The sequence below is a fragment of the Dreissena polymorpha genome, chromosome 1, assembly GCF_020536995.1.
Source record: "Dreissena polymorpha isolate Duluth1 chromosome 1, UMN_Dpol_1.0, whole genome shotgun sequence".
Classification (NCBI taxonomy): Eukaryota; Metazoa; Mollusca; class Bivalvia; order Myida; family Dreissenidae; genus Dreissena; species Dreissena polymorpha.
In genome coordinates this window covers 202,018,315-202,042,171 of record NC_068355.1, presented here as the reverse complement: position 1 = coordinate 202,042,171, position 23,857 = coordinate 202,018,315, and the positions used below count along the sequence as shown (strand labels likewise).

Sequence of the window (23,857 nt, the reverse complement as noted above, 5' to 3'; positions counted from 1 at the left end):
TGTATAGCAAGCATCTATACCTGTATAACTTTTTATAAATATCGTCAAAATGCTGTTTTTATATAAACATAACACTTTTTAATATATTTTTACGTTCAGTTTGATGTAACTATCTAAATTCCTCGCCACAGATCTCAAAAAGCTTAAACAACGTGCAAAACCTTGTACGAAATATTCTAAGCATGTTATTAAGCAAAAAATGTTGTATTTATTTCGTTGTTTGTCGTCTTGAATAGCAAACACGTTAAAATAAAGTATGTTCTGACGATGTACAATTTTCATTGTTTATTGTTCCTGAGTGATTGAGAAAACTACAGAAATCTAAGAAAAACGACAAATTACCAGAGTACATAAGGCGACTAAGCGGGTACTCTGCGCATAGTTATAATTGATTTTGATAATATAAAATATGAGAATACCTTGATTTTCGTAACTTATCGAAAGCTTTTTCCGGCATTTTGTGCGTACGATGTACTTTTGTGATCACGTGATTCCCCGCAGTGAAATTACAGAGCGTTACAAACGCAAAATGTTTGGATATTTTTTTAATGTTTTTGATTATTTCGTTAAATTCTGTTACATCATGTAGATTAATCATATTAAGTACAGAAAACTCATTATAAGTTTAAAAAATGGGTTTTGATGACTATGCGGTTACGGCGATAACCTTTACATCAAAAGGACACTGATTTAAGCCCCGATAAGGACAGACTTTTGTATTTTTTAAATTCAAATCGAGCTTGGGAGCTCCGATGTTTTAATCTAACAATTTAAGGCATTTTATAACACAATTAAACATTAACCAATTTGGGAACTGTAAAGGAGCATAACAAGCATAACAAGCAGTTGAGCATAATGCTTATTACGGCATTGAAATCTGCGTCGTTAAGTGATTGCACGTCCCTATATCCATCCGGTGGGAGGAAACATTTACACACTTCCCAATAATCTGTTGCTCAACGTTCCGCCTTGGTGTTACGCCAAGACGGTCCACAAAATCTGTGCACTGATATTATAGCGGCTTTCTCTTGCTCGCATATTTTGCATTGAGGAGGTTTGTGAAAAGAACACTTGTTTTTCTTCCTAGCTTTGCATATACCTTGCGTAGGACATTGCAATACGTTGGCCATGTTACAGGTGCCACAACTTTTGCCAACTGCTCCATGTACCTTCTTTATCTCTGTTTCAACAAAGCAAACCAATCCGTCTTTTGCGATGGCCAATGCTATGCACGCCTTGACCCAATTGTTGGTTTGCTGATCTTCGAGCAGCCTCATGTGTCCATCCATTTTGATCAACCTTTCCGACGGTTTTGAAGGAGAGTTTTCTGTAAAACAAAATATATTGGTAAACCATGAATACGGTTAATCAGCTATTTTGCACTTTTGTTTGACGATTCCCATGTACTAGTTTTGACTGCTAGTAATAATTAAACCCATGAACAGTGTCGGGATAGTAGGGCTGTTGTGGCAATTATTTATACCAAGGTAATTTAGTTAAATAAACTAGTACTGATAGTAATAACACAACTCAAGAAACATTATCAGGAGAGCAAGGGGTGTTGCTTGATTTAAGTTCCATGGTATTGGATGCCATCGGCTTATAAGGGTACTATTAATTTTCAGGAATGATCCATTTCTTGTTGTCTTTGGAAAAACCATATCATGAGAACGGTTCCCGACTGAGGATCGACAATACATGTGTAGATATAACACCACTGAACCTGTCTCACATAGACCAAGGTTAAAATAAAGAACACATTTAAATAGTTTTACGTTCTAATTGAATGTTTTAAGGTATTTTTTATTTAATTTAATTTATTTCCTTAACTTTAATTTATTTTAACTATTTATGTAGTTAATTAAGTGTAAAATGCGCTCTTTACAGCCACAAAGTTGTTAATTAAAAAAAGGACGCACATTGTACGTATAGTCAATTTATATCACACGGGACTTAGAACATTAAAGGGACCGTCAACCACGTTTTACGAAAAAATAAAAGTTCTAAAATACCGTATTTTTTTACAATTATTAGTTTATATTGAATAAAATATCACGACTGGTGTATCATATTACTAAAAAAGTTCATATTTTCAGTATATTCGGTAATACAATTTCGCGATGTGAAATCGAAAGTACATCGCGAAAATGTGTGACATAACGATATACACACTATAAATAACGCAAGTGGATTGATCATTTATACATAAAGTATATACAATTTACTACGCATGCACACTTTGCATTCCTGGGTTTACCACGTGACGATGATGATCAATCTACAAGTTATGTATAGTTAACTGGTAGTTACCTGGTACCTGTACCCAGTAAAATTAATTACCGAATCTACTGAAATTATCAAAAACTTAACAACTTTTTTTTAAGTTATGTAATAAAGCAGTTGTTATATTTTAATCAATATAAACTAATAATTGTAAAAACACGTTTTTTAGAACTTTTCTTTGTGTGTCATTCCTGGTTGACGGTCCCTTTAATGTTCTAAGTCCCTTGAAATGAAATTGTTAAGTATTTGCGACGTCAACGCTATTTGCCGCATTATGTATGTTTTACGTTGACGTCATCATCATTATTGTCGTTTACTTTTATCAGACGTTATTAAAGGATCGAACCAAACAGACGTGTTCTAGTTCATAAGCGAAGTACCACTACCACTCCCACAATTAACATTGGTGCCATGACAAAACGATTAAATGAATCTTCAGAAATTACATTCGATTCGAGATGGACACCGAGGAGTTATTCAGCATCATTTGAAGAATATTGAAGATGCGAAGTCGGATTCGACGCTGATAGAGTTTTCTACCATTCTCGAAGCATTGGAGACGAAAATGAAGATTTTAGAATCAATCAATGAGAAGATCCTCTCTAAAACAGAAGTCGACGGTATTCAAGAAGAGATGCTAACGACGGAACAATACACGATTAACATGGAAATCAAATTTCGAAAATTAAAAGCATTCATGGAACAACAGACTCAACCCAAAGTACAATCATCACCGCCGTTATCGCTACGAGAAACCTCGTCCGTGGTTAAGTCAGTCAACGAAGCAGCTTCGCCCGTTGTTCAGTCAGTCAACTTCCGCTGGGACTCAGATCAACGAGAACGCTCTTCCGGCGACCAGCAATATCGTACGTAATGACTTACATTCGCAAAGACTTCCCAAACTTACATTGCCTTCATTTGACGGAGACATACTGAAATGGCAGGCGTTTTGGGATTGTTTTGAATCAACGATTCATTTATACAGTAACCTTACGGACGTTTCAAAGTTTGCCTATCTTCAATCTCAACTTGAGGGAGCTGCCGCACATACAATTGAAGGATTTGCGTTGACGAACGCCAACTATTCACGCGCTATAAGCCTGCAACGGGAGCAATTCGGTAGTCCGCACCGCATTGTACACGCCACCATGCAAGCTCTGATCCAGTTACCGGCTCCGTGCAACACGTTGAATAGCATGCGCAACATTCATAACAAAATGGAAACTTACATACGAGGCCTGGAGTCACTAGATCAGCATCATGACGGATACGGGAGTCTATAAATATCAGTCATTTAAGATAAGATGCCGTCGGAAGTAAGAAAGTGTCTTGCTAGAGAACATGGAGATTTGAATTGGCAATTGGGAGATCTACGACACGCATTGAACCGAGAACTCAATATCATGGAGGCCGGTAGTGCGTGTAATATACCGGATATGAGGGACTTTGTCAGCACAGAATCATTCTATGCTGGGTCAAACCCGAATGATTAACGCCAAAAACATCAAAAAGTAAGTCAAACTTCGATTTCTTATGATGTGAAATGTGTGTTCTGCGGTGGAAATCATAAACATAAGGACTGTGTGAGTGTTCCTGACGTGAAATCAAGATATGAACAAGTGAAACAGAAGCGACTATGTTTTAACTGTCTCGGACTGCATTTAGTTTCAAAGTGCACATCTCGAAAACGCTGTCAAGTGTGTAAGTATATGCAATAACTTGAATACCAGAAAACACAGGCAAGAACCGGAGGTGTTGCCAACCAGACCGGAAACAACTGTTCTCCATTCATCATCACAGAGACATAAACAGGGCGTTCATTTGAAGACAGCCATTAGTTCTGTCTACTTTGGTCATATGCACACCGACGCATGCATACTGTTCGATGAAAAAGCACATAATTCGTTCATCACTGAAGCGCTTGCGCGTGAACTTGAAGTGAAGCGAAATGGAACAGAGACCATTCAACTGGCAGCATTCGGCGACAAGAAAGATCGTATTCTGCACTTGGAGACAGCTACCATCAATCTGATCTCTGACCGGAAGGAGCGTATACCGATCAATGTGCAGATTGTTTCAACCATAGCTACCACGATAAGCACGTGTCTCCAACACACTGCTGCACGTTTGCCCTATCTCAGAAAGTTGAAACTTGCCCATCCAGTAAGTGAACGTGAAGATTTCCACATTTCATTGCTGATAGGCGCTGACCACTACTAGGACATTATCGAAGACGAGGTAATTCGCGGAGAGGGGCCTACGGCAGTGAAGTCGAAAATAGGATACCTGTTATCTGGACCATTCGGAGCAGGGGAAAAAGTTCGACATTCTCAACGTTATTACTTCGCGTGCAAACGAAGCAAGTTCACTTGAACGATTTTGGTCCTTAGAAAGCCTGGGGATCATTCCACCAATTTATGAGCCAAAGAAACGAGAGCTCTTGAATACATATCAACAGACGTCCATCGAATACTCTGATAACCAATACACGGCGTCTCTACCGTGGAAAAACGACCATGGGCCGTTACCATCCAATTACTACGTAGCTAAAGGAAGAACGGAGAGTACGATTCGAAGATTAAGCCGGAAACCAGAAATGCTTCAGAAATATAGTGACATCATTGCAGATCAAGAGGAACGAGGATTTATTGAACGAATAGACGAAAGCGCACCATCTTCTTCGATCGTACATTACATTCCTCACCACGCAGTCATGAAAGAGTCTTCTACTACACCCATTCGTATTGTATACGATTGTAGCTGTAAACAGTCACCCGACCAACCGAGCCTTAATGACTGCCTAGAGTCAACACCTCCTGTACTCATCGACTTGACATCAATTTTACTGCGATTTCGCCTTCATAGATATGCAGTCAGCACAGATATCGAGAAGGCATTTTTGCCTGTGGGCTTACATGAAAAAGATCGCGATGCTACACGTTTCATGTGGTTGAGTGACCCGAGCGATCCAGAGTCCTCTTTACGCAGCTTCCGTTTCAAAACTGTATTATTTGGCGCGACGTGCTCACCCTTCATACTGAATGCGACACTTCTCAAACATCTAGACGAGAACAAGACCAATCCTGCATCACACACTTTGAAAGAAGATATGTATGTTGACAATGTCATATCAAGCTTTTGTCAACAATCTGAACTTGTCGACTACTTTCTAAATGCCCGAGCTTTGATGAATAGGGCCAGTATGAATCTGCGGTCGTTGACATTCAACAGTAAAACCCTAAGGGACATCGCCGCAAGAGAAGGTGTGCTCGATGCAGATGAGGTGACAAAAGTACTCGACATGCGCTGGAAATCGGAAGAAGATACCATGTCATTCATACATCGTGAAATACCAACGTTGCACAAGTTGACCAAGCAAAATATCCTACGATACTCATCACAGATCTACGACCCACTTGGGTTATTAAGTCCTGTAACTGTGAGAGCCAAGCTTCTGCTTTAAAAACTTTGGAGAGACAAGGTCGATTGGGATGTGCCGCTACCATTGGACGTTCAAGAAACGTGGCAACAGCTAGCCGAAGACCTAAAGACTGTCACCAACTTTTCATTATCAAGCCACTACTGCAGTTCAAGTTCCAATGTGTGTCTCCATGTTTTCGTTGATGCTAGTATACGATCATACGGTGCAGCAGCGTACATTGTCAGCGAAACGGAAGCCAGTCGTGCTATGGCGAAAACAGAATTGCACCAATAAGAACAATGGCTCTACCGCAACTCGAACTGATAGCCGCTGTGATTGGTGCCCGACTCGCGACACACTTGCGGAAAGCCCTCAATATTTGCGATATAACACTCTGGTCCGACAGCCAAATTGTTTTAAATTGGTGGTCAACATCGAAGCCATTCAATCGATTTGTGAAAAACAGAGTTCAAGAAATACATTTGCTGACAGAAGACTATACATGGAAGTATTGCCCAACTGACGACAACCCCGCCGACCTTCTAACCCGCGGCATTCCTGCATCACAGTTTACAAACAACACTCTCTGGAAAAACGGACCATCTTGGATCACGCGTAAGGATGAATGGCCAGTATGGAAACGACAATCACGTGACCCTATGCCTCTACAAGAAGACAACGAACACCAATCAGCAATGACGTTCATTCAATTGAGCTGTCAATCACAAGAAGGAATGGTAAGAGTGATAAACATAGAGAAGTATAGCAAAAATACGACTTTGCTTCGCGTCACAGCCTATGTACGTCGATTTATTTCAAACTGTACACAATCAAGTACAAAAATCACTAGCGTTTTAACATCGACGGAAAACGAATTCGCCGAACAAAGGTGGTTGCTAGCCTGCCAGTGGTCATCTTTTGTTGAGGAAATAACAAGTTTGAAATCTCAGGCTCCCAAACGACATCCTCTTGTAAGACAGCTGAGGTTGTTCGTAGACGATACCGGGATTATTCGATGCGGCGGTCGTATTCACAACGCATCTGATGCTGACGTCACAAGATTCCCGTACCTGTTACCAAGACATCGTAAACTCACGAATCTAAAAGTAGAGGATGCCCATTAAAATCAGCTACATGCCGGGACAAACGAAACGGCCACGCAGATAAGACAAATGTACTGGATTCCCGCCATACGACAGTGTGTTCGTTCGGTTCTGCGAAATTGTGTTATATACAAACGCGTTCAAGGCAAATCCTACAAGCCCGTGGAGTCCCCGCCATTACCAAAGTACAGAATTGAAGAGTCTCCGCCATTTAGCGTGACGGGTGAAGATTTAACAGGTGCCCTTTACGTCAGAGATCGAGCCGGATGCCAAACGAAAGTATATATATGCTTATTTACTTGTGCCAGCACCAGGGCCGTTCAGCTTGAGATTGTTCAGGTTCTTTCACAAGATTCCTTCATGCAAGCATTCAGAGGATTTGCAAGTCGCAGATCACTTCCGAAAATCGTGATGTCCGATAACGCGCAACCAACTTCCTGGGTGCGTCACATCAGCTAAGGCGTCTATTTGAATCAGCTGCAGTCAAGGAGCTCCTCAGCCGAAAAGCGACAGAATGGCACTTCATTCCGAATCGCGCACCGTGGTATGGAGGATTGAGCCTTATCGGACTGAAGAAAGCTGCGCTAAAAAAAGTGCTTGGTCGCTCGCTCGTTAATATGGAAACATTGCGTACGGTTGTGACCGAAATAGAAGCCATGTTGAACGACAGACTTTTAACACAGCTATCATCATGTAGCAATGATTTGGAACCTCTAACACCATCGCACCTTGTTTACGGTCGGAGAATTACGTCGCTTCCATACAACGACATAGCGATAGATACCGAAAAGCAAATTGGAAGAGAAGATGGCAGTTTATACCGTAAACGTGTAAAACAACAAAACGAAGTCCTTAATCAGTTTTGAAAATGCTGGCGAACTGAGTACCTCACTGCTCTACGCGAATCCCACAAACTCACTGGGACGACGTTGCAGAGTATTGCTGTGGGAGATGTGGTGCAGATACACGACGAATGTCCCCGCAGCCAGTGGAAATTGGGAGTCGAACAGGAGCTCATCACCGGAAAAGACGGTCTAGCACGAGCTGCACATGTCCAAACCACCCGGGGAGTCACGACAAGGCCTATTGTGAAGCTCTATCCGTTGTAGATTACTTGTGACAATGAACATTAAATATACATCGATGCTAGACAAACTATGTGTATTAGTGACATTATTTAATTTCGGTTGAATTCTTTTCGCGGCCCCCAGAATGTTAAGTATTTGCGACGTCAACGCTATTTGCCGCAATTATGTATGTTTTACGTTGACGTCATCATCATTATTCTTGTTTACTTTTATCAGACGTTATTAAAGGATCGAACCAAACAGACGTGTTCAAGTTCATAAACGAAGTACCATTACCACAATCAACAGAAATACATGTTTATCAATACATATAGAAGGTGTGCAAAATTGTCATTAAATCTATAGCCTAGTAAGCAAGTTATTTATTTATTTATTTTTAAACCGAAAGTAGGATTTCCATACGTATACGTCCATTTCGACAAACGCGATTATTTTAAAGTTTCAAAGCGCATAAAAGACGGATTTCTACCTTTTAACCACCAGAAATATTCTAGTTTTCATAGATCAAATTAAATCTATAGCCTAGTTAGCAAGTAATTTATTTTTATTTTTTTTTAATTTTAAAACCGAAAGTAGGATTTCTATACGTATACGTCCATTTTGACAAAATAAAAACGCGTATCTTTTCAAAATATCCCAATTTAACAATTAACTTGTGTCCAAATCTGCCTTTGGCTGCTCTTAAATTAACATTTTCTTTGCCACAGACACAGAAGTAGTAGGACTACTCTAGAATTAGAAGTGCTGCGCTCAACATTAATTCTAAGTTCGTTATATATGTTATAAATGGAAATGGAATAACCAGTTTCTCTGAAAGTAATATAATTTCGGCAATACTAATGTATTGACATACGTATTTCTGTGTAAATTTCATTTCATTTCTTGAAAAGTGTACATATTTACACAGTAACTCAGCAGTATTTAGGATATTTCTGACTTGAAATCCCAGGAGGTATGTATAGGACAATTCCTCATTGAATTTGGCGTTCAATTATTGGTCATCTCTTGTTACGTATTTCCAAATGTTTCGAAATCCATCGGAGTTAAACGCTGGATATGCGATTTATTATTGCGGTATATACTACCTCACATCGAGATCGGAGATCTTCTTAAGTATTCGCTGTCTTTAACTTATCACTTGTGATCGAGACGTATTCATATAACTTATGCCGCGGGAAAATTGAACGCTGATTGATTTTTACATTATTTTTTTTTAATTTTGGGACTGCAAACATATTGCAATGTGTAAACCACCAGTTAATATTTTAGGATTTAAATTGCCATATGTGTTTAAATAAGTGGTAAAGATTTCATTCCTCAAAGTTACAAACTAGAACTGAACATAATTATGCTCGTGTTTCTAACTCAATGTCATGTAGATAAATATAATAAAGTAATGTGTATACTCGTAACGAACAACAGTATTAATAATCACACATTTATTAGGTATGGTATGTGCGCTATGAAATATAGATAATTCTGTATATTATGTAAGTGTCATTGTGTACTTGAATTTACCCGACGAGTTGAAGAAAGGGTTACACGGCGAGACTTGCCGACACAGTGTACACACAATGACACTAGTATGGTATTCATTATATCCTACACTATTTTTTGAAAAGTATAGAATTGTTTATCAAAATATAAGCGTTTAATAGTTAAAATAGCAAAAAGAGATTATATTAACTGAATCGAACCTTGCGTAGCAAAATTAAAATTATTCGTGATTTTTCCTGGTTGCGCTTCGCGAAATAGTCCTCAACAATTAAATGCAGAGTAGCACGACAAAATATCGCTATATGCCTAGATTCCAATTTACTCATGATTTCAAATGTTACACACTCAGACGATCACATAAGGTTTTGTTTTAATTTAAATATTATCTTCACCTAACCAAAATACCAAAAACAAAGAAGGCTGCCATGTTTTCAACTTCCAAAATGTCAGCCCCTAGGTCAAGCATGATGCAGCATTTATCCCCGCCGATATTCTTACTTTTATTCTTCAAACAACTCTTCTTATGACTTCCTTTTTACTTACTGTCACATGGTGGTCAAACCTTTTCTGGATAATGCATTACTCACCAAAGTTTGTGTTTATGTTCGTCCAGTTTTATTTGCTTCCATGATGAGTTGAAAATCTGCAGGCGGCATACACATAATTGCGGTTTATCGCAATATTCCTTTTCCGTGTCAAAAAGTTGACGTAAGCAGGCAATTCTTCGTGGATGGACATTAAACTAACAAAGAAACAACTTATTCATCGAAGAAATTAAAATTATACGTCCATTTCCGTCGAAAATTAAAGGAACAATGCACTTCAATAATAAGATTTATCACTAACACTATTCTCAATCGTTAAATATTTTATTAAATTGTTCAACAATAATGCATAGTTTATAACATCTCGTTAATTGGGTACGTTCTACATTATTAAAGAAATCCACGATGCAATTTCACCGGTTTTACTCCAGCCATATATTCAATCACTTTTGTTTACATTTTATTTCAATAATCCATCATTTTCACACAAAAACGTCAACTATTAATGCATCCGAGTCTCAAAATTCCCAGCCAATGGCGTCCTTGAACTAAATTCATGACACAACCCAGTAATGTTATGTCAATAGGCAAGCGCGTGTAGTTTGGCTATGTGTGTTGCTTTCAGTTAATCAAAGCGCTGAGGGCACTGAATTTGTTCGCTGTTGTATAATCTTAGACGTAACTCATTTTTCAAAATTATGTTATAGCTTTTTATATCGCAAGTTTGAAATGACCACAACCCATTCAAATTTTTAAAGAGTGTGTCTTAATTAGATTAGTATGTATATCATTATAATAGCTGAAATTGATCCAAGTTTATGTGAAGGCAAAACATTTGCAGATTATTTATACTTATAATGTTTGCATCAATCCCTTCCAACACACATTCAATAACAAGCCAAGTTCAAGATACAATGCCTACATTTATATATGGCATGCCACAGACATGTCATACTTTTACCTCCAGTAATGGAGCCTAGATTTAGCTCGACTTTTCGAAGAAAAATAAGAGGTATACTACTAGCCCCGTTGGTTTAAGTTTTTTTATGAAGTCAAATAACTTTAACGCTATCAGAGATAATAAACTCAAACTTGGAATACTTCTTTATGGCAATTGTGAAGGTCAAGGTGCATAACTCTGTCACCATTACTTTTAGAGTTATGCCCCTTTTAATACTTAGAAAATTGAAAATTTTGTTAAGTTTTGTGTTTAGGTCCACTTTATTCCTAAAGTATCAAAGCTATTGCTTTCATACTTGCAACACTTACTATCATAAGGGGACTGCAGGCAAAGTTATGTAACTCTAACTTGCATTTTGACAGAATAATGGCCCTTTTTTGACTTAATAACTTTAAATATTTTGTTAAATTTTGCGTTTAGATGCAATTTACTTCTAAAGTATCAAGGCTATTGCTTTCAAACTTCAAATACTTTCTTACTATCATGAGTGTACTGTAACTGGCAAGTTGAATTTGACCTTTACTTTGAATGACCTTCAATATCAATGTCAAATAAATAAATTTTGCCTAAATTGCTATAAGTTTTTTATTTAGGATCAGATTTGATTCATACTTTGACAAAACACTTACCCAACATACCACAATGGACTCCACCCAAACCTATGGCCTATGCCCCCCCCCCCACAAAATGCTTTTATCTATTTTTTTTGTCTTCTTAATTTTGAAATATCATCTAATAAATGACCTCACACCCACATTATTCCCCTCTCCGACTCCACCACAAAACAAATATTTTTTAATTATTATTTTAATTTTGAAAGACTCAAACCATCCCACCTAAGCTATTGCTATCAGACTTGAAATATACTACTCAAATTTTGCTAAGGATATTTTTGTTTCACATTATCTTCCAATTTAAATTATTTTAAATTGTTATTTTGCAGGTTTTTATATTAAAATGTGTGATTTTTATTTTATTTGTATGTATTGATTTATCATTGATGCGTGACGTTGGCTGAATCTAGCTAGGTGTGAACTTACAATTACACATACTATAAGTGATCCTTAGCAAATTTTGAGTATAATATAATCTTATTAGTTTGTTTTATATAAAAATATTCAATAGATTGTGGAACATATACCTGAACTCGATTAGTATGGACATTAATCGGGGTGTATGGAAAATACTCCAAGGGCACGTGAACGCTATAAGCCAATCGGATAAGTTCATTTTTGTAGTAAGTGAGATATAAGAACTATGAGCGAAACTATTCAAGATTCAAGATTTACAACACTCTCAAACATCTTTTTCATGCAAATAAACGTTATGATTTTACAAGTTGATGATTTGTCAGTCGCTGACACAAACGCAGATAATTAACAATTAGCAATAGGTGACGGTGTTTTTTATTTATGTTTTCAAGCATGTAATTAATCACTATTACAAAACAAATCGTGAGACAACATATGCACATGTTATCATTAGAGACAATCCGTTCGAAGAGATGCTGGAACTCTGTTGCTGAAAAGAGTAGAAATAATTTAGCTTCGTTTCAAATAAGACTTAATATTATTATCGTTCAACTTATGTATTTTATCACATGCTATACCCTGTTTCCCATGTAATATAACAATTACATATATTTTTATCTTACGCATGTGTACTATACTTTTTAAGCGTTTTCATTAGTTTATTTTTCGTTCATTGACCAATCGCATTTTGTTATTTTGCTGAAATGACGTTGCAACGTCAAATGACGTCACGAAATGTAAATATCATTAAGTTTGCGAATTTTTTTATTTAATATGCTCATTTAAAAGCATGTGATTAAAAAGATCTGACACTCGTTGTCATGTCATACCATATTTTATTAAACTCGTCCAGTAAATTCGTTAGTAAGCTCGCCAAAGGCTCGCTTACTAACAAAATTCCTGAACTCGTTTAATAAAATATAGTACGATATGACAACTCATGCCAGATCCTATATATATAATATATATATAAATATATAACTTAGGAAAATTGTACAACAGAAATGATATTACAATGAAAAGAACTTACCTTAATGAGACAATTATAGATATAACATTTATTCCGATGTATAACAGCAAGTTTGTGAGAAATTAGTTTCAATCGATTCATAATTTAACCCTTTCAGTGCTGGAACCGAATTTTGAAGGCCTTTGCAAACAGTTTGGATCCAGATGAGACGCCACAAAACGTGGCGTCTCATCAGGATCCAAACTGTTTGCTATTCTTAAAGTATTCTTTGAAAAAAATCTAAGAAAATGCTAATTTTAGAAATTCAGCAGACGACATTTTAGCAGACGACAAATTTCCCAGCATGCAAAGGGTTAATTAAAAGGCTTTCAGACGAATGGCCACGGTCGAACTATACTATGTAACGTTGTAAGTGCAAAGTTAACGATGTACCCATTATTTAAATTTATGCAATACTAAAAGTTAAAATTCGCAAACTTTTTAAACTTATTTCGTCGGTACTAGGCGGCGTCCAAGGAATTCTAGAAACCCGACATAATCCTCTGGGATAGATTCGCACCAGAATGTATGAGGGTTTTCATCGCTGATCATGGATAGGAGACTACCTACAGAAAAAAGCATATAAGCGTGAACGCTCCGAGATCATTGCATAGTATCGCTGTTTGTGGATTAGAACGGATTTGCAAAAGCAAATAAATAAATAATAAAAAAAAACATTATATAACAAGACTATTGCCAAGCAATTTATGTCCCCTACCATTGTCAGAATATTTTTTTATTTGTTGCCATAGCAACCAGAATTGTTGACGTAGGAACAAAATGAAATAACGTGCATAATGTCTATATTGCGATCTATCCATATTTCAAGTTTAATGAAAAAATAGACCTTTAAAAGTTATCGCAGGATCAAGAAAAGTGGGACAGACTCACGGACTGACGGACACACGGACCGACGGACACACAGAGCGCAAACCCGGTGAAAGCGGTAGGGGACTAATCAAGTGATAATAGCAAACAAGTACACCAATTTCGCTGGTAGAAAATTAGCACCACTAAACTTCACTTGGGGAAAGGTGCACTTGGGGAAAGGTGCACATGTCTACTACTGGTTTATTGAGAACACTGAAATCTTAATAGATATCAACAAAAATAAACTACAGTATTTTATTGGACAATGCATCATTTTTAAACATGTATGTGGACAGGTTTTAAAAGGTCATTATAATACAATAATGGTTACATGTACTGTGTCATTAGCAATAGCTTTATGGTCAGGATTATTGATTTAATGATATTGGAAAATAAATTATTTTTTCCAAGAGATTGACATATATTTGTTTTAAAAGGCAATATAATTTGGAGAAAACCTTCGACTTAATATTTTGGGGGTTAATTGAAAAGATAACAAACCAAGAGCTAAACTTTTGTAGGAATCATCTTAAGTACAACATTTTGTCCTGTCTACATAAATGAATAGACTAAATACTATATTAAATGTCATTCGATTCATAGCATTATGACGGGAATGGCGTGAAATGTCTTTCGTTCCGTGTCATACCACGTTATCTTTTTTCACAAAATGAACTTGTATGCAGACCCCTAAACAAATAAACGTTTGAAAAAGTGTTATGTTTTGTGCGCGTCAGACATCTGATTATGACGATTCTTATAGACAATAACATCAAATTGTCTTGTATCACACCACACTTAAATCATTTTATATAATCTTTCCTTTAGAACATGCTATTTTTCTAAGTTTTAGTTCGCAAATGACTAGATATGATGCATTCAATAAGTTTTAATTTGTTTAGCCGTCATAATTTTGATCTAAGAATGATTGTACTTTCTAAAATCATACTATAAATACATTAATGTAAACAACCTGTATCAAATTTCAATTTAATTTGCAATATCTTATAATTTATTTATATATTACGTTTAACCAGACATGAGTTCACAGGAAACGGGTGCGTTCATTTTTTTTTGCAAACTTTATGCCGTTAAAAAATGAACGAACAGTACCAGCAGATCCAAAGGTAACACGGCGGATCATAGGTTTGCATTCATTGGTATACGGCTTGCAGAAATACTTTTAGTTACGTGCTAGTCGCACATACAAAGGTAAAAAAGTTACCATTCGTAGGCGCATATTTCGTAGGCACAATATGAGCCTTGTTCTGTGAAAACTGGGCATGTGCGTAAAGTGTCATCCCAGGTTAGCATGTGCATTCCGCACAGGCTAATCAGGGACGACACTTTCCGCCTAAACTTGACTTTCGGTAAACAGGGACATCATTGAAACTAAAAATACCATTAAAGCGGAAAGTGTCGTCACTGATTAGCCTGTGCGGACTGCACAGGCTAATCTGGGATGACACTTTACGCACATGTAGTAAGCCCAGTTTTCACAGAACAAGGTTCATATACACTATTCAATTGCGTGTATATTTCCAGCCAATCAAAACAAATTAACATTCAGGTTTGCAATTTTAATATGTAACTTACACTTAATGTTATTTTATAATTATAATGTCAAGAATAATAGTTTTTTTATTGGCATTGCTATAAAATAACCATCTTGATAAGTTGTGTTTTTTTTTTGTCTAAATTGATGTCAGTTGGTGGATACACTATGTTGACGGAACATGCGGTTCGCTCATAACAAATAAGGATAAAAATGCAGATAAACTTACTCAAAAAATGCCCCGTATGCGCCATACCTGGAAACTTTAAGTTGTAACCTGGAACGACAACAAAACTTCATAAAAAACGATGTAAGCGAATATCGTTCGGACAATATAGCAATAATATAGCGATAAATAATTGTTCTTTATATAAAAGAACATACCTAAAAGATATCTTTAACACAGTTGAAACGGGATTAAAAGAAATTACATAATTATAGAGAATGACAGGTTACACTTTTTTAGGTCAAAAACTACTTACACCTAATAACTTCGTAATACTTGCTGAATTCATGGCGCAATTGGTCATGCGCCTCAATCATCAAATAGAACTGAAGAGACGAAAACATCGTGATTCAGCAAAGAAATACATGGCCAATCAAGAAGGGGTTCGGTAATTCGGAATTGCAGTCAAAACGTTTAATATAATTATCTTTTAGCCTTATTCAAGAAAAGACATTCCAAAGCAAACAGTTATAACCCATCACAGTCTGTGATTGGTTATTTTTTTCCAATAAACTCTTTTGAAATCATAAAATGGAATTGGTTTACTGCTCAGTTTTAAATGGTAAAACCCACAGATTTTTTTCCATTTGATGGAGGTAAATTGGCCTTCACGACGCACAAATATTTTGAACCAGATCTACACGAATTTAACTACAAATATTAACAAAGAAGGCATTTTAAAAGTCGCCGTGGCGTAGTGGATATGGTGTCCGCCTAGCGACCGGGAGGTCATGGGCTCGATCCCCACTGTGGGAGCGTTCTTTAGATTTCCCCCAATGACACCAAGTACTGGTTCTTAGTCCCGGGAAACGAACTCGTGGCGTTTCAATAAGCATTATGCTTTTAATGTAATCGAGCTAAAATAGATAGGCTGAACATGAAACAAGGCATTTTACCAAATAATCGCCCATGACGAACGTGGTGACATTCCCGCACACAGTCTCGTATAAACTAACCCATTTAGCTGAAAAAAGACGTCTTATTTTAGTTATCTTATATAATATACTGTGCATACACCGTCGCAAATTTGACGAGTCATATTCAATTTGACGAGTCAAGATATGAAATATTTACGATACGTTGAAAAAGGTATACCAACGATTTATTTCATTTGTCGAATAGAATATAGCAAATTAAATAGTTTTTCGCAACGAAAAAATCTAAATAAAACTATATTTTTTCCATAAAAGCATTTATTTAGTATCCACTATATACATGTAATTAACGAGTTCTTTAAATGCTTAGCGCGGTGATTTGTTTTAGCCTTTTATGCGTATACATGACATATGTTTAATTGAAATGAAAACGTTGCAAATCACGGATGTATTTCTGCCGACGGTGGTATAAACGTATGTGCTATTTTATTATTGCTGGTTTAAAGTTGCTGGGGCTGATTTATGTAAATTATAGCCGTTAAGATTATACATGCATGATTTATTTTAGAAATTCTGGTTCGTTACTGGCATCAATTAAATAAACATAATTTGATTTGTTACTGTGGTGTAAGTACTTAACATTTGAAATGGTTTGTCAACAACAACGTTTACCGAATGAACCTTCAGAATATCAGTTTTCTAAATTGTGAAGGCAGACAATAGGATGACCATGTTCGTAACTGCTCTTCAGTTGAGCAGCATTGGCATTATTAACCCTTTGCATGCTGGGAAATTTGTCGTCTGCTAAAATGTCGTCTGCTGAATTTATAAAATTAGCATTTTCTTCGATTCTTTTTCAAAGAATACTATCGGAATAGCAAACAGTTTGGATCCTGATGAGACGCAACGTTTTGTGGCGTCTCATCTGGATCCAAACTGTTTGCAAAGGCCTTCAAAATTCGGTTCCAGCGCTGAAAGGGTTAACATACCATATATTAACGTATTCGATTTAAATGTGTTATTCTATGTGTAAAAGTTTCTGTTTCACAAATCAATTTAAAGTACATTTCAAAATAGTAAAACCAAACAATAGAATTGCACTGAAAAAAACTACTTTAAAATAGATGCTTTTTTTTATAGAAAATCGTGGTGTATAAAAAGGAAAGTTTTGCCGGAGGGTGCGTACCCATTTGTCACGGTATGTCTACTATTGCTACGATGTATGCCATTTGATTAATAGAAGTACTTGGAATACCGGCGTTTGTGAATTTTATACATTTCAATACATTTATTTGAATATACCATTTTATCGAAATATAAATAAATAGCACTGTCATTCCGCTGATTATACTTTCTTTGACACTAGGGAATCTAGTTGGTGCGCTCCCTTCACCCCCCCCCCCCCCTCTCAAATTCGTCGGTCAAAACATGATCAAGTAGAAAACGAAAACAAAGGAATTCAACGCCGATTTTTTTTTTCTAAAACAATTTTTAATGCATGTAATTGACAGTACTGCTACACAATTAACGTATTTAACGGGTACTTGCAAATATAACGTTTAAATATCGTGCGTTACTGCAGTGTTCGAAACATCATCGTGAAAGCAAGCAATCGCGTTTGATCATAATATGGATATAAAATGCTTGGGTAAAATAAGTGTATAGATTTATGGTATAATAAAATGCCAGAATTGTATCGCTCATTATCACTACAAAAGAGTTTTCAATATACATATACATTCAAAGACAGTTCAATTCGCAAAATATGCATGTGTTTTTTTTTCCATTTGAATGCTAAAATTTATTAATATTTTCATTAAATGTAAACGAAACGAAAATTCATTCAATGTAAAAGAAAATTACAACTACATTTGAAGATTGTAATGTATTGCGCTATTTTAGGGCTTTATTTTATAACTGATTCAATGCACCTCTTACACTAAATTTCGATCGCTAATGAAAAATAACACTCGCATCCACACCACTTATAATTATAATAAAACTATTATAGGTTTTATTATTTTTGAAATATCTTTTATTTAAGTCTTAATCTAAAAAAGAATACGTAGTATTTATAGTTTTGTATTATGAAATTGTCAGTTATTTAATCTTCCGACGACCTTTCCTCTGATACAATGTTGTTATTCGCGATTTCCTCCATCAAAATCGCAATAAATTTTCTGGGAGCCGCCATCTTGAAACGTTCGCGCCGAACTTATCGTTCAATAAGACCGAATCGGAAACGAACGATTATTGGCGAACGTTCGCTGTAACTGAACGCACTACGGATTTCCAGTATTCATCAGTGTTGTTAGCGTCCGTCGAATTCATCGTGGAACCTGCGTCAGTATAGTTGGCGTCCGGCCAATTCATCGTGGAACCTGAACCAGTGTCGTAAGGGTCCGTCCAATTCATCGTAGAACCTGAATCAGTGTAGTTTGGGTCCGGCCAATTCATCGTCGAACCTGAACCAGTGCCGTAAGCGTCCGGCGAATTCATCGTGGAACCTGAACCAGTGTAGTCACCGGTGAATTCATCGTGGAACCGATTAAATCTGAAAAGTCAATTTCCAATTAAGCATATATCAATCCGTAAAAAATGTGAACGCTTTATTCCTACTGTTCTTTTAGCATTTCATATTATTAGCAACCGCAGTCACGCCATGCCTTCTGTGGTTATTTACTATAGCTTGTTTGTGTTTGCAACACTTTGCAACAGGTCATTGAAGAACAAGGGACAAAATTGTCACAAAACCAGGTTTTCATTGTGAAAAAAAACCTGATAAAGGGAGAAAACTCAAACTGAACTTTTGAAATGAACAAACAAAATTACCCCCCTTTGTAATTTTTTTTAAATCTATTTTTAGTCGTGGCGACCTTGACATTGGAGATATTGACGTGATTCTTTCGTGCGACACACCGTCCCATGATGGTGAACAAATGTGTCAAATGATTTTAAAAAATCACAATGAATGACATAGTTATGGCCAGGACAAGCTCATTTATGGCCATTTTTGACCTTTGAACTCAAAGTGTGACCTTGACCTTGGAGATATCGACGTAATTATTTCGCGCGACACACCGTCCAATGATGGTGAACAAATGTGCCAAATGATTTTAAAATCTGACAATGAACAACATAGTTATGGCCCGGACAAGCTTGTTCCGCCCGCCCGCCAGCCAGCCCGCCAGCCCGCCAGCCCGCCAGCCCGCCCGCATTCGCCAATCTAATACTAGTAACCAGTTTTTTCCTTCGGAAAACCTGGTTAATAATAAGTTAAATGATGGAAGTTTGTGGATATTGTGGTATTGGCCTTTATGTTGTAGAACTTTAAAAACACAAAACTGTTGTTGTTTAGTATCTTGATAAATTAAATTATATTTAATTGGATTTTTCGATTTAAGAAAGACCACTTAACCACTTACTCAATACTCCACTAAATAAATCGAAATCCCGAATGTCTTGTTCGTAAAACATAAGCCAATGCACAAGAAAAATACCGCCTTTTTAAAAGGCCGATATTTTTTTTTCAGTTTAAACAATGTAATTAACAGTATTAATCATTCACTATTATCTCACATAGATATTTTTGGAATTAAAAAATGAAAAGGATTTATTTCTAAAACCATCCGTCTGCGGACCTTGTCCTAACGCTCTTTGTGACCTTTCAAGGAGAAGTTGTGTGCGATTTATGTGCAAGTTCAATAGCCGTTGGCGGACATCGTCCTAGCGCTCTGACTTCGTGGCCTTTCGAGCAGAAGTGCTGTGCGATTAATGTTAAAGTTCAAAATCCGTTGGCGGACCTCGTCTTAGCGCGCCGACTTCGTGACATTTAAAGTGCTGTGCGATTTATAATCAAGTTCACTTTCCATCGGCGGACCTTGTCTTAGCGCTCCGACTTCGTGACATTTAAAGTGCCGTGCGATTTATGTGCAAGTTCAATAGCCGTTGGCGGACCTCGTCTTAGCTCTGAATTCGTGACCTTTCAAGCAGAAGTGCTGTGCGATTTATGTGCAAGTTCAATCTTATAATAATTACTTGGAAAGAAAACACTGCTTACCGTTTAAGAACTTGATCAATCGACCATGGTACGGCGGTTTCACTTGGGGGAAGGTGACGCTCTTTATCCTGTGAAATGTATGTAATAGAAACGGACAGTTTACCTCAATGTTCACTAGGACCTCATATATATGATGCAAGCCATATTCCTTTAAATTGTATTCGTTAATGTTGATTGCAATTGTAATGCATTGATAAATACTATTGTTAATATTCGCAGAAAAATGGTTGTTTATTGTTTGTTTAGTTGGATTTGTGTGTTCCGTTTTCAACGGTATTAATGTAATATCATCTATCTCACACTTTTCACGGTCATGATAGCTAGATAGCCATTACAAAGTACTTCTGATAGTAACTGACAACTTCTTAACGTGTATCAAGAGGTAGGGCGACAATAGACGTGCACAATACTTCATGACCAATGTCCAAACAAGTTGTGTGGCCGGGCAGGGGATCGAACCCATGACCGAACATGTAGTTCAGAGCTCTACCGATCGAGTAGGTTGGACGTTAACATAAAATAAGATACACAAGTCCTAGAAATCATAAAAACACATTAGTTGTAATACGGATTACCAGACTTAAAATATCTTATCCGTAGATAAAAAAACAACAACTCTGAATTAAGTACTATTGGAAATTTCATTAAAACTATGTCGTTCGATTTTGAAAAGAATTGAAACGGGTCAAGCGGTCCGATTTTAAGTGTTTTTCCACAAAATTTAGCATAATTCATTATTTTTCTTACCACATCCGGTTTAATGCGTCGCTCTGAATGCGTCTTCAAAATGAATCGCTTTTTGAGCGATATTTCTGGCATGTCAAAGTGACGCGGCGAGGAAAAAGGCTCCGAAGAACGTCGCTGGATCCTCGGGCTGGCCGCTACCATGGCGACGACGAGAAACATCAAGCAAAGGAGCAGTAATAAGATTAATAGCTCGACAACATTGACACGAAACGGATGAACCCAAAGCTTAAATTCGATCCATTCTTGAGATTTTATTTGTTCCTGCACGTGTTATACGAGTTTAATTTAATTACACAATAACTGTAAATGTAACTTGTTTAAAACTACTTAAATCTCAAGGTCGGATCACTTATTATATGCACTTTGTGGTTCATGTATATTCACATTTTGACAAAAGCTTTGAGGTCACGTAACTTAGAATGAACATTCACAACCTAGTGGGTTTAGGTCTTTGCTTTTTGTACCTCATGTAAATAAGTGGATAAAACAGTTTTCAGCGAGCTCCGCAAACCAGCTATTAAGTTGGATATTTTTCAGTTTACATGATTTCAATTTGGAAACTATAATAAAGTTATAGTAACAGTATTAAAAAAATATATATTTATTGTTAGTGTCAGATTAATGTTGCCGTCTTGGTTGGAGATCAGGCGAGAATGAACAACAGCCATATTAATCAAATGGATTTCAGACTGAAATATAAGACTATGGTGTATTTAACCTTGCATGACTGGTTTCTTTTTGATATTTGAGACCAGCTAGGTGAAACGTTTTTATCCCTTTTAAGTTTTTCAAGTTCCGTCAAATTTTGAAAAATCATTAACCAAACTATAACGCAAAAGTCAAAACAAAAGGAACTTTAATCGTTTTAATGTACTCTCGACTTCGCTCCCATTTAAAGCTTATCAAAACATTTCGCTAGAAATCACGAGCCAGCATCAGTTTTTCTGCGCATGCGCTTTGCACGGCTGACATAGAAATGGATTTTACTGGGGGATACTTTATTCGTTAACGCATTTTTTCCGTTTGCATCCTTATAGTTTCAAGACCTATGAAGCCGACATTTGGCACAACTAGCTAGGAAGGATGCTACTTTAAATTTTTTAATCTTTTAACGCTGTGTGTTCAACGCTTACAAAAACAGGCGTATGAACTAATTTTCAAAACCCGTGCGCTCGAGTTTACAATTCAACCAATCATAAACAAGTTTAAAGTTAACTTTGCTCAGAAATCTATTTTTAGAAAGGTATAGTAACAACTTTGAACCAGAATAAACATGCGTCATCAATTCAACCTTTTAATTCAAGATTGGAATCAGCCTTATGACCGTGCTTTGTGATAAGGGGGTTTAAAGCATGTGTTTTAAGTGTCATCCCAGAATAGCCTGTGAAGTCCACACAGGCTAATCAGGGACAAATCTTTCCGCCTTAACTCCAATTTTGGTCAAGTAAGAGTCTTCCTTGAAATGAAAAATGCAAAAATCGCGGAATGTGTCGTCCCTGATGAACCTGTGCTGATTGCACGCGTTCTTTCAATCTCTTTGCACAGAGCATAGCCCATTTATATTCTAACTTAAACAGCAGTACATGGAATTACATGCTTCACAAATTTCAATAGTCTGTAAAAAGCCATTTAATGTCGAGGTGACTTTATGGGGTTCACAAATGGATGTTAATGGATGTATACACTCCGGTAAGTGGTGCATTTTTTCAAATAACTGTTGAAAACATTTTTTTTGTTAAGAATTTCAACTAGTGCATAAAAACTGTTTTTTAATGCGGCTTATGGTAATGTGAAAAATAGAATTAACTTATTTATTAAGCACGTGTTCTTGGCTAAAAATTCGATGTGTACAAGCAGTCATACACGGTTTTATTGCACGCAAAGAAAAAATTGGGCACCGATTTCAAACGTATTCAATAATTTAGTCTGAAGATATCGATACAAACTGCAAGAAAAACGGTCTTTTATGCACTAAAAGACTTTTCAAACACATTTCAATAACTTGGGGATATTTTCAAAACTATGTTTTTTAACGGTGTGTTTTCCTTCTGTCCAGCACGTGCGTAAACCCATGTGAACCCCGCTGTACACCCTGATATAGGTCTTTCAAGTAATGGGATGCATAACCAATACAGTGTCCACACATGTACCGAAGGCATGAAGGCATTTAAACAATCGTTCATGGAATGAACAAAAAATTCGTTTATTAATACAAAGTAACACTAAAATAGAATCACGCATTTGCTAAAAGTAAAAGAAAAAAAATCCATAGTCACTGCATAACCATTCTTGATAGATATTTAAACTCCCATTGCAAACGGTTATAAATCTTTGTGACCCATACACGTTGTATAGAACACAGACTGAACCTACAATTACTAGAACTTGAACACGAAATACAATTAAAAGCATTGCTACTAACTAAATTAGTATTTTCTTAAATAAAATTTATGCCATTGTAAATCTTACCTTCATAGCGACTGCGTGTTACACTGCCCTTCCAAGGACTGACGATTGCTTTGGTGCACGAGGTGCCCATGCCTTTATATAATCAACTACGATAACCGAGGCCCGAGTTCGGCTGAC

The 23,857-nt window shown here is 36.7% G+C and overlaps 1 long non-coding RNA gene across 2 annotated transcripts; it reads right to left on the bottom strand.

The window, feature by feature from the left end:
• Window positions 1-530: 530 nt before the first annotated feature.
• On the bottom strand, window positions 531-21,443 carry LOC127864633 (uncharacterized). 2 transcript variants are annotated; one of them, XR_008042157.1, is made up of 9 exons: window positions 21,272-21,443; window positions 20,525-20,592; window positions 18,930-19,018; window positions 16,486-18,845; window positions 15,846-15,915; window positions 15,593-15,640; window positions 13,377-13,504; window positions 9,980-12,419; window positions 531-1,327 (listed from the first exon to the last, which is right to left on the bottom strand). It is a non-coding gene; the product is annotated as an uncharacterized LOC127864633 (long non-coding RNA). The 2 variants fall into 2 exon arrangements; XR_008042156.1 differs by having other exon boundaries at window positions 16,486-19,018.
• Window positions 21,444-23,857: the final 2,414 nt, after the last annotated feature.